The sequence below is a fragment of the Peromyscus maniculatus genome, chromosome 14 (assembly GCF_049852395.1).
Source record: "Peromyscus maniculatus bairdii isolate BWxNUB_F1_BW_parent chromosome 14, HU_Pman_BW_mat_3.1, whole genome shotgun sequence".
Taxonomy (NCBI): domain Eukaryota; kingdom Metazoa; phylum Chordata; class Mammalia; order Rodentia; family Cricetidae; genus Peromyscus; species Peromyscus maniculatus.
The window spans coordinates 33,126,056-33,141,534 of record NC_134865.1 but is presented as its reverse complement, the minus strand read 5'-3'; the positions used below and the strand labels follow the sequence as shown (position 1 = coordinate 33,141,534).

The following is a 15,479-nucleotide window of genomic DNA, read 5'->3' as shown; positions in this document are numbered from 1 at the left end:
GAAAAACTATGTAATGATTACAACTCAGGAGTCTGTTTCTACATGACCCTAGTGTGTAGAAGTAGCTTATGGAAGACTTGCTTTTGTAACATACTGGTAAATCTCCTCAAATTAAATCTTTCATTTCAGACTCTACATGCTTGGAGAACAGTAAGTTCTAAAGCTTATTCATTTAGAAATATTTTCGCCTTTTAAAATGTATGCTTGTAACATTTTAACTCATGATTCTTCTATTAAAATAGTTTTGCTTTCTGTTGCAAACTCTTCTCTGTGGAAAACTCATTATTACCTCAATATGCAAACTCTATTGATCTTTTCAAGTGTAAAAACACTAACACCTATCCATTAGCTTAGATGACATGGGGTTGACAAGTCACAGAAGTCTGGGCTACTGTGCCTTCTAGAATTGATGGGGGCACTTGTTTCAACTAGGGGCTTTGAATATGCACTGGTTGTTAAGATAAACACAAAATGTTGACGCCAAGAGAATCGGCCCAACAGAGCCGTGGATGGATGTTATTATTTTAATGAAGAAGTCCTCTGATGATAAAACAGGGCTGACCCTGTTAGTGGGAGCTCCATAAATCTTTGTTGGCTGAAGGTTTCTGGCTGAGCAGGTTGGAGGGCGGACAAAGGAATCAAAAGATGCAGGATGTACTGTACATGTGAGGATTGCCTATGGGACTCTGCAATAATATAACAATAGCCAAGACTCTCAGGCACAGCCTCGGCTCCTGATTGCTTTCAACTGCTACTAATAACAGTGTGAAGTCTTTTTCTTCTGTATTCAAAAAAATTCCCAAAGTTAGCAGTTTTCATGAAGCCATTTTCACATTTCTCCCCGCATCTTTAAAGGGCTCTCGGTGACTGTATGCCTTAGAAGAAACACTACCTATTTTACTGCTCCTTTATGGACATTATGAAAGTGATATTTCTCTGTTATTTATGTTGAATATGCTTAAGGGCCTCTCTTAAACTCTAAACTCATCAGTAGAAACTAGAGACTGAATCTTTTCTGTAACAGAGATCATAGTTTGAAGACAGGATCCAATGTGCAAAATATCTGCATTTTTACCAACTGTTGAGTGAAAGGTACTTCTGTTGCTTCCTTTTTCAAATGACTGGGTTTTAACAAAAATTACAGATTTTAATGAATATAGTTCTTTTAATGGTGTCTTTTCTGGTTATCTTTTCACATAAATAGAAGAACTTGGTTCAATTTATCTTTGTACTATTTTCACATATAATGCAATGGCAGAATAGAATGTCCTTTCATATTTATCACCACACGGAGCACGTCACAGATATTTCCTTTCTGCCTGTACTAGTAAGTGACTCTGTGAACAGTTTTTGAGAACTGAATATAATAATCATGAAATATTTACTAAATTTCTATTTTTACATTTGGCATTGTTACATTCTTTGTGGCCTAAAGTGAAGTCTCACTGTGGCTCTTAATAATGTTCCAAGCATTAATGAAAGAGCAGTAATTTATCAAGTTTTGTCCAATAAATGATGAAATAAGGTATACCATACATGCTATAATTAATTAGGCAAATGGTCCTTTTCAAAATTATTAAGACTATTAGCTTAAAGTAGTCTTTAAATACTGCATGAACATAAAGTGTATAAGATAATCCATTGCTTTTTAGTCAAACAAAAACATAAACAAATTGTTTGGCATTAAGCTACTGGCTCTAAGTATTCATTGTAAATTGAACATTGTTAAAAACAGCCTAACACACTAGGATTCTAGTTTTGTTAAGATCCATAGGTAACCAGATCTTCTAGGAGTGGTATATTTTAGAATTATGTACCACTTTCTGTTCAGTCAAACTCAAGGTGAACAGGTTTTGAGAGCATTGAGAAAATATGCTCCTTGTTTCAATAAACTGTGTAAATCCATGCTTGTTTGTTATTTTTTATAAGAAAAAATGGCTGTGGTGCGTTTGTGTAGTTTGTAACTTTAAGCATACATACACACGTTAAGTGTACACACTTAGACTTTCATAATGAAATATGGAGAGTGACTGTCTCTGACTCTTTTGCCTGCTTTTGGGACCCATTTCCCTCCTGCTAGGTTACCTCTTCCAGCCTGAATATGAGAGAAATGTGCCCTGTCTTATTATGACTTGAGATGCCATGTTTGGTTGAGATCCCGGGGAGGCCTGCCCTGTTCTGAAGGGAAAGGAGGAGGAGAGGATCTGGGGGAGAGGGGAGAAAGTGGGGGGAACAGGGAGGTAAGGAGGGAGGGAAAACTGTGGTCAGGATATATGAGAGAAGAATAAATTAAAAAATAAAAATTTATGTTTATGGAACAATGTACTTCCTGTCTTTTATGGATTGAAGTTATCCCACTCTCCCAATATACAGAGGTCCTAACTGTACTTTGAAAGGGCTCTTATCTGGAAATCAGGTCCTGGCAGATGTAATTCTGTAAAGAGAAGTAAATTAATAGATTAAGTTGGACAATAATCCAACTATTCCCCTTAGTTTAAAAGAATCTCTCTCTCTCTCTCTCTCTCTCTCTCTCTCTCTCTCTCTCTCTCTCTCTCTCTCTCTCTCTCTACCTATCTATTCATCCATCCATGTATCTTCTGTCTAAGTTATCGGTAAGTCATTTGCACAAACAGGACATGGCATATAAGAAGAAACACTTTGCAATTGATTAGATGGTCAAATTGTTAAGCAAGTGATATTGAAATATTTATCTTTCCTTACCAACCATACACATCATTCAGTATTATTTATTATATTCACTTATCCCACAAATTAAACATGATAACAGAATGACACAGATGCTTGACTTCAAGACTTATGTGAGTGTGCATCGCTTTCATATCCTTATTGTTCTAGTCCGTCACTGATCTTATACCCTGCCACAACTAATGTTTTCAGTGAGGTTTTTCCTTCGCACTTACTTTTTCCCCCCATTTTATTTTGATTATTTGCTGTGATTAATTACAGTTTTCATCTTGCTTTTGTTTTCTGGTCAGAACTTAGAATGTGTTTATTTAAAAATCTTTGTTATAAGTTAGAAGAAAATTTCAGATGATAAATATAATTATTTTTATTTATTCTTATTTATTCTTCATCTATTCAAGTAAAATGTGATTTACTACCCCAAATAAAGAGACTGAGAGGGATAGAATGGTCCAGAAGATACCCGACAATTGTTGAGGAAACAGTGTAACAATAAGGAATAATGTCTCAGAAATTCTCTGTCAAGCCTGGAGTGTTGGTGCTCAACTTTAATCCCAGCATTCTGGAGGCAAAGGCAGACAGATCTGTGAGTTCAAGGCCAGCCATGTCTTCAGAACATGTTTCAGGACAGCCAGGGCTACACAGAGAAACCTTGTCTCAAAAATCAAAACAACAACAACAACAACAACAAAAAAGGAAACAAAAGAAAAAAGAAAGAAATTTTTTTTCTCTCACTTGCATGTGTTGCATGGTTTTGACAACAGAGAAAATGGGTTATATAAAGCAGAATAAATCTGTCCATGTTTTCACGGTAAAATTTGTGTTCTTGTAATGGGCATACTTTAGTTGAAGCTATCAGGATTTTTCTTCAAGTAAAACTAAAACATTAAAACTGACTGTTTCCAGAAATACAAAGTAAAATCATTAATATTTTTGTCATATCAATAAAAACTATGATTATAATCTAGAATATATTTTAGTAATTTTTTTTGCAATGTAGTTTTTGGTTCATTAAGTTAATATTTCTTTTTAACTTTTTAACATATTTTGTCAATGTGTCTATATTTTCATTTTTACATTTAAACTTTGGACATACACATATATTAATTTTACTTATGGATACTTTTAGGATAGCTGACAAAAACTCAAAAATCATTTGAATATTTAAAACTGTCAAGCAAAATCCCTTCCAGCTTTCTAGACTGTGACATCTTCACTAGCTCGTTTATTTAAGCAAGAAGGAGCATGTTTTATAAACCCAGAGCATAGTCATTCCATACTTTAGGAAAAATGGTTTTGTCCCTTAAATCCAAATTGCACCCTGAATGTCTGCAGATATCTGTTGCTGTTCTCCCCTGGAGACCATAGAGCTTGAGCAATAGTTTAAACACCAAAGAGAACTGTTGTGCTAGCACCTGCTACAAACATGTGATAGTAGCCTCCCTGTATGGACGGAGGACAGACAGCTCTGGATCAGACATCAACTATCCAACACACGACCTGGAGGGCACAGTGAGGGAAACCTTGCTTTGGATCACACTATTTTAAATACAGAACTCAGCACTTCTGATGAAAAGAGTATGTGCCCTTAAAAAGTACAGCAATGTAAAGAGTAATAAGGTAGAATTGAACTTCATTGAGTAAGACCTTAGATCATGCCCCTGTAACTACAAAAGTATTTCCAACCTTGAAGAGAATTACGAGGAAACAAGGACGTTTAACTGATACAGCAGCTTTTGTTGGTAAGCAGTGTTCTCTCAGCCTTGGTCCTAAGACCAGAAAGAAGGAGTAACGTGCCCTGGCAATGATCAAGAGGGCAACAGGCAGAGTGTGAAGCCAGTCATTCGTCATCCACGTTTTCCTTCAAGGCTGCCATCAATCTCCATCAAGCTCCAACTTCTCACATACCCCTCACCAAAGTGGGAGAAACCTCTGCTATGCTTTCAGCAGTGACTTACAATGTGCATTTGTTAAGACCCAGCAGGGTTCCCTGCCACCCCAGAGGCCTTATCTGACCAGGGCAAAATTGATGAAGGTTCAAAAGCCTAGTCCTACAAATACCAGTGATGTCGTTTTGTGAGTGTGGTTTCCATCCTCTGAGCTTACAATACTGGCCATGACTCCTCTGCCTCCCTATTTCTTACATTTCTAATTTTCCCTTAACTAAAAACCAAAGCAGATCGCCATCTCCCCAAACTCCTATCACACCACCTTGTCTCTATTCCTATCTCATCTACTTCTCCATCTCCACCAAATATTAGAATTTCTTGATTACTGATTTCACTGATGCCTGCCTGCATCTACCTGGAAAGAGAACACTGTTTAAACTACATGGTCCCCTGTTCCAGTTTTAAACACGTGACATCATAGCTTTCCTCCTCTCTGAGTTTCTGTATTGTTTTCCTTGCTATAGTTAGGAATCTTTTGACTTTTGTAACCTTTTCTTTAGTGTTATCAAAACAGTTTCTTAAAGACTTAAGTTTCAATGATTCTTTCAGTACTCCCTTAATTAAATTTCCTTTGTGAGATAGGATAAAATATTTGTTCTCTGTGAAAAGTATTTAAGGACTAGAATGATTTTTACTGGGGACTTTAATGTTTTAAATATTTAAATTGCAGTATTTGATGGAGAGATATTATTATGTGAACTCTCTATGCAACTGTGATCCACAAAACCATACACAACTTTCCTAGTATGTAAAAATTCTCGTTCCATGCCTCCGTCTGTCATCAGCCCTCAATGTGACCACCATTCCATGTGAATGCTGCAGATTATATCTGAACTTCTGAATTTAATGCCAACAAATTCTCACAGTTCATAATTTTTTGTGCCATTCCAAAGAGTAGAAGAGAATACTTAGACTGAATATAGATGATGATATATTTTTTATTTATTTTTGGGTTATTTTATAGGGCTTTTGCAGTGTCATTTTTTGATATATAAATTGATTCATCTGTTTTAGAAAAGACTTTGGCAATAGCCCTAATATTTAATCTGAAAATATTCTCCATAATGAGAATATATGCATCATCTTCAGGATTCTGCTTTACTAGAACATTCCCTAAAACTGTGCATTACTCTAAAAGCACAACTTTGTCTGTATACACCAATTTGTATTATACTATGTTTACTGAGACTTTTTCTTTGATCAATTTGTTATTTAGAAATACATTGCTAAATTCCTAAACCCTTGAATGTCATTTTTAATTCCTAGATAACATGTACTGTGGCCAGAGAATTTATTCTGCTATTTCAATTTTTGGATGTGACTTTAATTGGGTTTATGAAACCTTGCTTAGCTCCCAAATAAGCAGGACCACTTAGAAAGAACATAATCTGATGATGCTGTACCATAAACTTCACAAAAAAAAGAATGACATAATTTTGCTGTTATTGCTAGGCTTTTTTCTGCTACTTTTTCCCTTAGTTATTGATACATTGTCTCCCTATTTAAATATACATTCATTTATTTCCCCTACAGTTTTAATACTTCTTCTTTGTTTATATATGATGCAAGTATGATTTGCTCATAGATTGATTGTTTTATCCTTATAAATTTTATTGAGATATAAATAATTTGTATCTTTTTTAAAAGATTAGAAACTTCAGGGCTGTCTACACACTAAGTCTTAGTAGCTTTGTCAGAGTTTCAGGAACTGAATTGCAACCCCCAACACTTACATCACCTGTAGAGCATTCTCAAAGTTCTTTCCTGCTAACTAAGATTCTTTTGTACTTTTTCAGTCTTGTCCATCATTAGGAACGGCATGGGATCTTGACACCAAGAACTATCAGCCATTTTCATTATGACTAAGCATATACTCTTTCCTCTGTTTTCTTTTTTCTTGGATATAACATCATTTCTGTAATGACATCCAATGCATTATCCAATCATTTTGTTTTTGAAACACAAAATATGTCAAAGACATAAAAAAATACAGACTTTAAGATCCAAACAATGAAATGAGTGTGAAATGAGAGGATAAGGAAAATATCAATGATGATGTTTTCTACCTCCATGGAAAGATCGGGTAATTTGGGGAAGTGTTTTCTTTGTTACATAGCCAGAAAGGAGAATCCCAGGTAACCTTAGGACAATCTCAAAAGATAACCTTATGCTGAATATGACATCATAATGTTTAGTTTATGGAAATGTTAGAATATCTTCTGTTGCATAGCTGTATGATTTGACCCTGCTTTTTGCATTCAAAGTACTCTCCTTCATTCTTTCAGGGTGAACACAGGATACTCACTTTCATTTGAAACCCCATCCCAAGCCATAGGAAATTATAATCAACTGTCCCTTAATGTCATTATTTCATCACAGCAACCTGAAATAGACAATGTCTTTCACAGAATATATCCATATTCATAAGTCTTCAGCAGTTGTTTTGACTCAGGAAATGCCTTCTCTTTTATATCCAGGTTAATGATATGGTGTTTAAAGAATCCCCAAATAACCTAGTCAATGTTGATAACTCCAACTAATCCTTAATTACACATAGCTATTTTTAATCACTTTATAAATGTGGATTGATATTAATATTTCTGTCTTGTAAACAAGTAAAGGCTCAGTCAAGTTCATGCCCTTTATTTCCGGCTCAATCTGTTCCTGGGCCATCAAAGTGTTTCTGACTTAGTCATCTTGCAATTACTAATTCCACTGTCTGCTGCCTATTGACATTAAAACACCATAACATTTTTTCAAAGCAAAACTGTTCATGTTGTCATTTTGCTTTAAGTCACCTCTTGGCCTTTTATGTCAAAATGATTTAAAACCTCACTAGGGTGTTATTCTTCATGATCCAGCTTCTTATGAAACTCCTCAGCCTTCTTACTAAGATCATATCCTCATTCATACCTCAAAGTTTATCCAACAATTTGTCCCTTGTCTCCTTTAGTAGAAAGGGATTGCTCCAAAGGCAGGACCTATGATGCGTTCAGATTTAGAGGCCTAGCAATTGATATAGTTCTGGAGGGTGGCAGGCCTTCTGGTTTGGTAGACAGTGCTGTACTTGAAAAAAGACCCGTACTTGTATTTAAATGACCCTCTCTAAAATATGCTTGCAAGGGGTGACCTGAACCACAGTGCTCTTGTCCTTCCGTTCCTCTCCACGAGAAGAACACCGGCCTCCTTCACATTTGAGCCCCCTGCACTCTGTGGAAATGTTCACAGGCCCTGGAGCAGCATCTCTGGGATTGAATGAAAATTTGCACATCCTGGTGCCGGCCCGTCATCTGGGTGCACTGCTTCATCCCAGAGAGACTCAGCCATCCCCCCACACCCTTCTCTCTAGTTCATGTCTTCCCAGCTCTAGAATTCTATGATTTTTAGGAGATTTCCTTGTCACCTGTGAGGGTCTTAGGTCTGTCCTTTTGTCTCATGTTCTTATTGACTGCCTCTCTTTCCTGGCCTTATCTTATAGCAGTTTCCTCATTGTTATGTCAAACATAAAAGCATTACCTATTTGAGGACCACCCTTCATTTTCATACTGATTAACTTCTTTCAATAGATCTCAGTTCTAAACAGCAACTAAGTCCTCTACAACTATTTGTATTAATACTAATGAAATGATACATAAACTCTTGCTTATCTGTTTTGAGACTATCACTAATAATATGGATATTGGGTTAATTTGCCACAAAAAGTCACAAACGTCATGACACATGGCTATGTTCTTAGTACCCTCACAGATGAACAGCAGGACAGGTGAACAGTCATTAAATTCAGGGAAAATCTGGGTTATTTGTTGATATGTACTACTCATATATTTTTACTTAATTTTTTTCATACAAAATATTTTGAACTTGTTTTTCCCCTGACTCTACCTCCTCTCAAATCCTCTCCATTTCCCTACTCCCAACTTTATGTTCTCTCTCTCTCTCTCTCCTCTAAACACACTCTAACTAAATCGAAACCAACACACAAAAAACAGTAAGACAAAAAAAAAATAAGTCCCAAATCAAAAGAAAGCAAAAAATAGACACACAAACTTAAAGTTATGGAGTTTGTTTTGTGTTGGCCAACTAAACCTAGGGGTTCGGACTGCCCTGGAATGTGTATTTCTAAAAAAAGAAAAAAGAAAAAATCACAAACTTGAATACGAAAAAGAAAGTCTTGACTGGGCAAAATCATTGCTGAGGTTCTGACCTGGTCTGAGCAGTCTTACCTTGAATATCATTACCAGACTCTATGGCTGCCGCTGGAGTGAGAACAGAAACTCCATCGGTGATGACAACATGTGACTTGGCTGGTATCTGGGGTTCCCATCACTAGATGTGGTATCCTGTTCAGTTCAGCAAATTCACAGGGTTTTGCACCCCATTGACCGTCCTAGTGACAAGGCCTGATGTCTGTCAGCAGACAAGAAAGGCGCAGGCTCACCCTGCGTGTGCCGAGCTGCTCGGTACAGTATATTGGCTGATTTGTTTCAGTGATCATTTTACGGTCTGATCCAGTGAGTGCACTTGGAAGGAAAAAAAGCAGCTAAACATTTCAATGTGTTTTCAGCGGTACATGGGCCATGTGGTCTTTCTTGTTTGAGATTACCAAATTTGCCTCATGTTAGAAACAAGGCAATTAAAGGCTAATGGGATTAAGTGATTTGCTCCAGGCCCTATAGCAAATTGTAGAAGGAATTAGGTGCCTGCATTTGATTTCTTTTATCATCATCATCATCATTGTCCCTTTCTTTCCTTTAATTTTCTATGCTTATATTGTTGAAATGAAAGCAGGAGCTATCATCCATTTTCTCCAATGGAGTGTCACTGCCCGCATCAACTACACTTCGGGGGAGGGGGGGAACATACCCAGGAGTCCTTGGCCAATAGAAAACACTCTTGTTTTTGTTTGTTTGTTTGTTTTGTGTGTGTGTGTGCGTGTAGTTTTGTTTTGTTTTGATATTATCTTTCTTATTGTTTTGCTTTGTTATTGCTGTTATTTCCTTTTCTTTTTTGTATTTGAGAGAAAGAGAAAAAATATAAAGTTGGATGAATATAAGGATGGGGAAGATCTGTGACGAGTTGATAGAGGGGAATGATTATGATGAAAATACATTGTATAGAAATTAAATATTATTTTTAAAAAGCTAGAATTATGGGTCTGGGGCAACTAGCAGTACAAATAACTGAATGACACATGACCAAAGAAAGAACATTTCTCCAAAGGATATGTATTTTTAATCTGAACAAGAGAAGAATGCAAAGATCCAACCTCTCATATTTTTAGCTAAAATTGTCTGCAGATTGGTACCAAATTAAACCAGCATGTAGATAGAGTTCATTTCAATCTGGGCTGTCAAAATCACCAATGGTTATGCCATTTTATATTGACAATTTTGTTTAAATGTTATATTGCTTTTTTATATGAAAATAATGTTTAAAAAATTGAATTGAAAAAATATAAAATTAGAAAAGAAAGCATAACTTTTGAGTAGAAAATATGAAGGCAATACCATTATATTTTTTGTTGTTGTTACTATGATAAAACACCATGACCAGAAGCAATTTAAGGAAGGAAGGGTTACTTTTGTGGATGGTTCCAGATGGAGAATCCATAGTGGTGTGGAAGGCATGGCAGCAGGTAGCAAGTCTGTCCACCCACAGTAAGTAGAGAGGGTGCACTGGAGGTAGTTGAGGCTATAAACTTTCCAAGGCTATCCCAAGTGATGTACTTCCTCCAGCAAGGCTACCCCACATGACGGTCTCATAACTTCCTCCAAGAGTGTAAATTTAAATATCTGAGCCTATGGAGGACCTTTCATTCAAGCCACAAGAGCTATTTTCTTGAGACAATTACTGGTAACAACTTTGGATTATGAAAAATAATATAGTTAGCATTATCAGCTCAGTGAGTTCGGTGCCATGGTCTGTTTGTAGCTGGCTGGCTTCTTGAATACTAACTGCCCAGACGTATTAGAGAGCCTCTGTGGACTGTTTTTTTATTTCAAAGTTGGTTACTATATTTGTAAACTTCCCCTGGCACATATATGATGCTTTCATGTTATTTTCTCCAAAGTTTCATTCTTAACAATAGATTGAAGCAACAATCTGTTGGTATCTATTAAGAGCATTCCATCGCCCTAGTTATCACTTCCAGCCATTACTCAGTCATCTAGTCACTGCATACAGACTAAGGCTCTGAAGTTCTATACATTGTTGCATCTTTTGTCATTGCTGCTCTTCAGTGGTTTGTTTCAAAATTCTGCTTACATCTTTTACATGGCTTTCTGAACTTAGCAGATTTGAAAATATATATGTTTGAGAAATAGCATTTTTAAATGAGCAATCAATGATAGAATGATGACTTTCTTGTATGTACATAAATACTTGCTTTGATGAACTCAAATTGACCTGATTCAAAGAAAAACCACCTTCTCACTGAAGACTTTAGTTTAGAAGTGTTCTCTGGTAAGAAGCAAATCTTGATGGGAACGAACCTGTAACTAGCCTCAGAAGACTGGAGCTGCAATGCCAGTTCAAAAGCAGATTGCTTTCTCTGTCTTTCTCCTTCTTTATCCATAAAAGTGGTCGAATAGCAATGTTCAACAACCCCAGAGGACCGAATTAAAGTACCTGCCAGGCAACCTTCTGTTTCAGTTCACACATCCTTCACAATGCTTAGAAAAGCATCGAAAACATCTCAAAGCCCAGCAGAAGGCATCCCATGGAGTACTCTCAAACCCTAAAAGAAGCGAAGACTACAACCCCAGTCTACCACACAGCTAGAGAGAAAGGCCTTCTGAGGAGAGAGAAAGGAAAGATGGATCAAATGTGCACAACCTGAACTTGTATCATTCTTCCCATTTTGAAGAGAATATAATTGAATATGCAATGCTGTAGAGACACTAACTGTCCATGCACCATGGTTAAAGAGCACCCACCACCTAAACCACATCTGGCCTAATTAAATTTCTTACATAATATGTATGAAGAAGTCCATGGAAAGAATATCTTCAGAGGCTGAACTTCTCATCAAAGTTAGAGTTCAATACTTGTAGCAAAATGTCAAGAATGACATCATCCAAATATGGATTACTGTGACCTCAAGAAATCTTTGAAACTGTAAATTTTCCTTTGGAATACGGTCACCTTGGCTCCCATAGTCTTTGCTTCATGTTTTCTGCTTTCTGTGACACCAAGCATTCTTGATTAGGCAACTAATCTACACCACACAGGACAAAGGCAGTCATGAGGTGAAACCTCATTTGTACTTCAGTATGTGTCCCCAGAACATGGAGAGTTCTTGTCAATATCTTCCTCTTGAAGTGAGGTTTTGCCTCTGTCCATTTAAGGTAGACCCAGAATTGCATTTAACCTAATTACTAAATTCTCTGGCCTGATTGTTTGAAATCACATCAACTTCAGAGCTAAACATTAAACATCTCAGAATTGAAAGGATATATATGTTTAAATCTTACCTAGAATGCAATCAGTTATCCGCATAGGTTATTTTGTTCATTAAATTTTCAGTAATGAAAACATTGAGCTTCACTATGACATTTTCAGGCATGTTGTCCATGCATGTGGTTCATATTCACAAGAATATATATGTCATTGTGATTATTTGTCTTTCTAAGTTTGCTGCTTCAATTTTCTTTAAATCATGAATTTCTAATCACTTTCTAACTTTAGGCTACAAGTATGTCTGACACTAGAAAAACCTAAAAAAAATAAATAAACAAAAAATATACAGATTCAAATTTAAGAACCCTAATATTTTCTATTTAAGACAGAGACTCATCCTGCCCTGGATGGCCTGGAACTCATGTTTCTCCTGCCTCAGCTTCTGAGTGCTGGGATTGCAGTTGAGATGCTGTAATAAATAACCCACTATTTAAGGATTCTTGATATGTCCTGTTTTTCCACGTGTGTGCATGTATGTTACAGGTCTGCCTGTACCTTGTATGTGTATGTGTGCGTGCTCTGATGGTTTGAATGAGATGTTCTCTGTAAGTCTCAGGCATTTGAACACTTAGTCCCCAGTTGATGGACAATTCCGGGAAGATTTTGAAGTTGTGGTCTTCATGGAGGAAGTGTATCAGTGGCAACAGAATTTGAGGTTTCAAAAGTCTCACTCTATTTTCTGTTAGTTTTCCTGCTTGTAGGTAGAGATGTCAATTTTCAGCTACCAGCTCCAGCTGCCATGTTTACCAGCTGCTATTTCCACTGTTATGGACTCTAACCCTCTGTTAGCATTAAACCCAAAATAAACTTTCTTCTATTTTTGCCTTGCTCTTAGTGTTGGAGCAATTTCTCCAGGCCCATAAAAATAATGATTAAAATCAAATATGATGTGGGAATTTAGACAATGTGACCTTTCTCAGTCCAGCTATGCATTTTATTTCATTATGCATAAACTCAGTATTGAATCTTTCTGGCATTTGGGATTTCTTCAGTTCTAAAATACTGTGATTCTAGAGCATTCCAGGGTACTGGAAAGGATCGCCTATATTTAATGCTATGTTTTCCCTTCACAGATGCAGAAATGGCTTAAAGTAATTTGGTAATTACATACATGTGATTTTTAACTGCAGACCATTCCCTTTAGGCAGTACATGTCTAGTCATCGTTTTAAAATAATTTTAGATATGTTGTGAATTTTCTCCCATAGTGAACTAACGAGAGAATTGGTCATAGCAGGAGAAGGTAGGGATGGTGACTATTGCTGAGGCTGAAGTTCATCCAGCCAGGTGACAAGGACCCCACAACACTGAGTACTAAGTACTGTAAGCTTCCGGATTGGATGAGACACAATCCTTAACCTCGAGAAGCTTAAAACATAAGGTGAGGTGATAGAACTTAACACGTTATTCAAAACATGTTCATTGAAGACTGAGGATTTCTGCCTTTTGAATCCACTGTGTAACTCAGATTCATCCCCTTTTTGCTAGGATTCTTCTTAATACTACTTTTTCTTCTTCTTTTTCATGCCACATCCTCCAGGCAACGCTGTCATCCTGTTAATCAGCCTGCACTTACTTCTAGGAGTTCCAAGAGTGAAAAGCAAATTTCTCTTTTTCTTCCTCAGAGATTTACAATCCCATTTGTTTTTAAGTTTTTGGAAGGAAGCAAAAGAAAAAAACTTGGCTTTCCATAAGAACTGTGCTTCTTGGAAGTTTTGGAAAATGTAAATTGTAGTCAAGAGCCCCACTCACAGGTGAAACTTTATCTGGTCATCTTGTCATTAGCACTGACAGTTCTGGCTCAGGCTGATGTTAAGAAAAATGCTGGAATGAACCTGGAAGCAGTCATATGTTCCTCATCCACCACCTCATTAATCACAAGCTGAAGATTGTCTCTGAAACAATGCTGCTTTATTGTGGGAGTAATCCCCGGTTACAATTTAAGCTACTAAGCAATGTTCAAGAATTCAGACTCTCTTCCATGCCCTGCCAAGCATGGCTGACCCATGGCAATCATGATATTATTCACTGATAATTAAAGTGGAAGGGAGCATCCTGGGCAATGATATCATTCTTATAGTGAAGTGAATGGAATGTGCTCATAAGTGGTTCCTTGTAGACCACTATCAGTATGTTTCACATTCTTTGTAGTTCTAGTGTGGTAGCTGAGGGCTAGATGCACAATGCATGCAGTAAATATTAAATTTATAGCTCTACATTTCAGAGCACTACCTCTGTCCATCAGTGGCCATGGTAATTCCCATGTCAACTCCAGCTTGCAGAGTTTTGAGGCAGTATCAGTATTTGATTCCATTATAAATCAATTGTGGAGGAAATGAGAAAAAGATAATGATGGCAGTAGTGTGCAATCCTGATTTATGTGCACAGGATTGTGGAGGCACAAAGAACCACTTAGGGAAATGTGCTCAGTTAACTGTGCTGGCACCACAGTGCATCACTAAATCCAGAGAACAAAGGCGCCTGCCTCTATGAGCAGTTAATTTTTACTAGGAAACAGTTGACTGTCCCAGAAGACTGTGATGATTATGAAAAATGTTCATGTCTAAAATGATAAATATGTTTGCTATTCAGAAAACATTTACATCCTCACAATAGGGAAAATAAATGAGTTATGTATTCACACCTTTACAAAAAAAGGAGAACATTTGAAATTAACATTTATATTTGTGGGTATTTTGAGAAATAGTAGTTCATCTTTCAGAATGACTCTCTCTCTCTCTCTTAAACTCTGTAAGTACAGACATATTAGTATTTATGTTCCTGAAGATTGATCCCTTTCAGAGTTAAAATTAAGAAATAACAACAATTAAAAAATATGTAGCAAAGTTCTTAAGTGATCTAAAATTGCAAGTTTTATGAAAAGAAACTCCAATTAGGTGACAAGAGAGAATATGCTAGAATTTTTCCATCTTTGATTTAATATAGCTATAAATTGATGCTTAATTTTGAATCAACCAATTAATGCTCTAATTTATGAATACCCAGAGACGGAAACTTTAGGAAGAGATTTAACCTATAGTTTCATAGTATTTAAAAATGCATAACCCCTTCTCATCAAACACAATGAACACTGAAACCACAGTACCTTTTTATCCTGTTAATATCATGCCCCCTTCTCCGTTTCATTCCTTACTCTTCAACTCAGTTTTGTACATTTTCTATTTCCAATGCTTCCCAGATCTCTTCCTGCAATGATTAAGTGTATCTGTTTAGATCCCACCATGTATTTCTGTACTATCATTTTGTTTACTCTTAGCATGCCACCACATTTTCCTTCAAGATCTACTTTCCACTTCATGACCTAGTCTCTAATTCTTCTCCATGTTGACATTTTCTCAGTCATTAACCT

General features: G+C 36.5%; 1 protein-coding gene across 12 annotated transcripts in view; it reads left to right on the top strand.

Annotated features, from left to right (window-relative positions):
* Agmo (alkylglycerol monooxygenase) overlaps positions 1 to 15,479 on the top strand; it is a 302,211-nt gene that overhangs the window by 50,821 nt on the left and 235,911 nt on the right. The gene's annotated exons all lie outside the window — the stretch shown is intronic.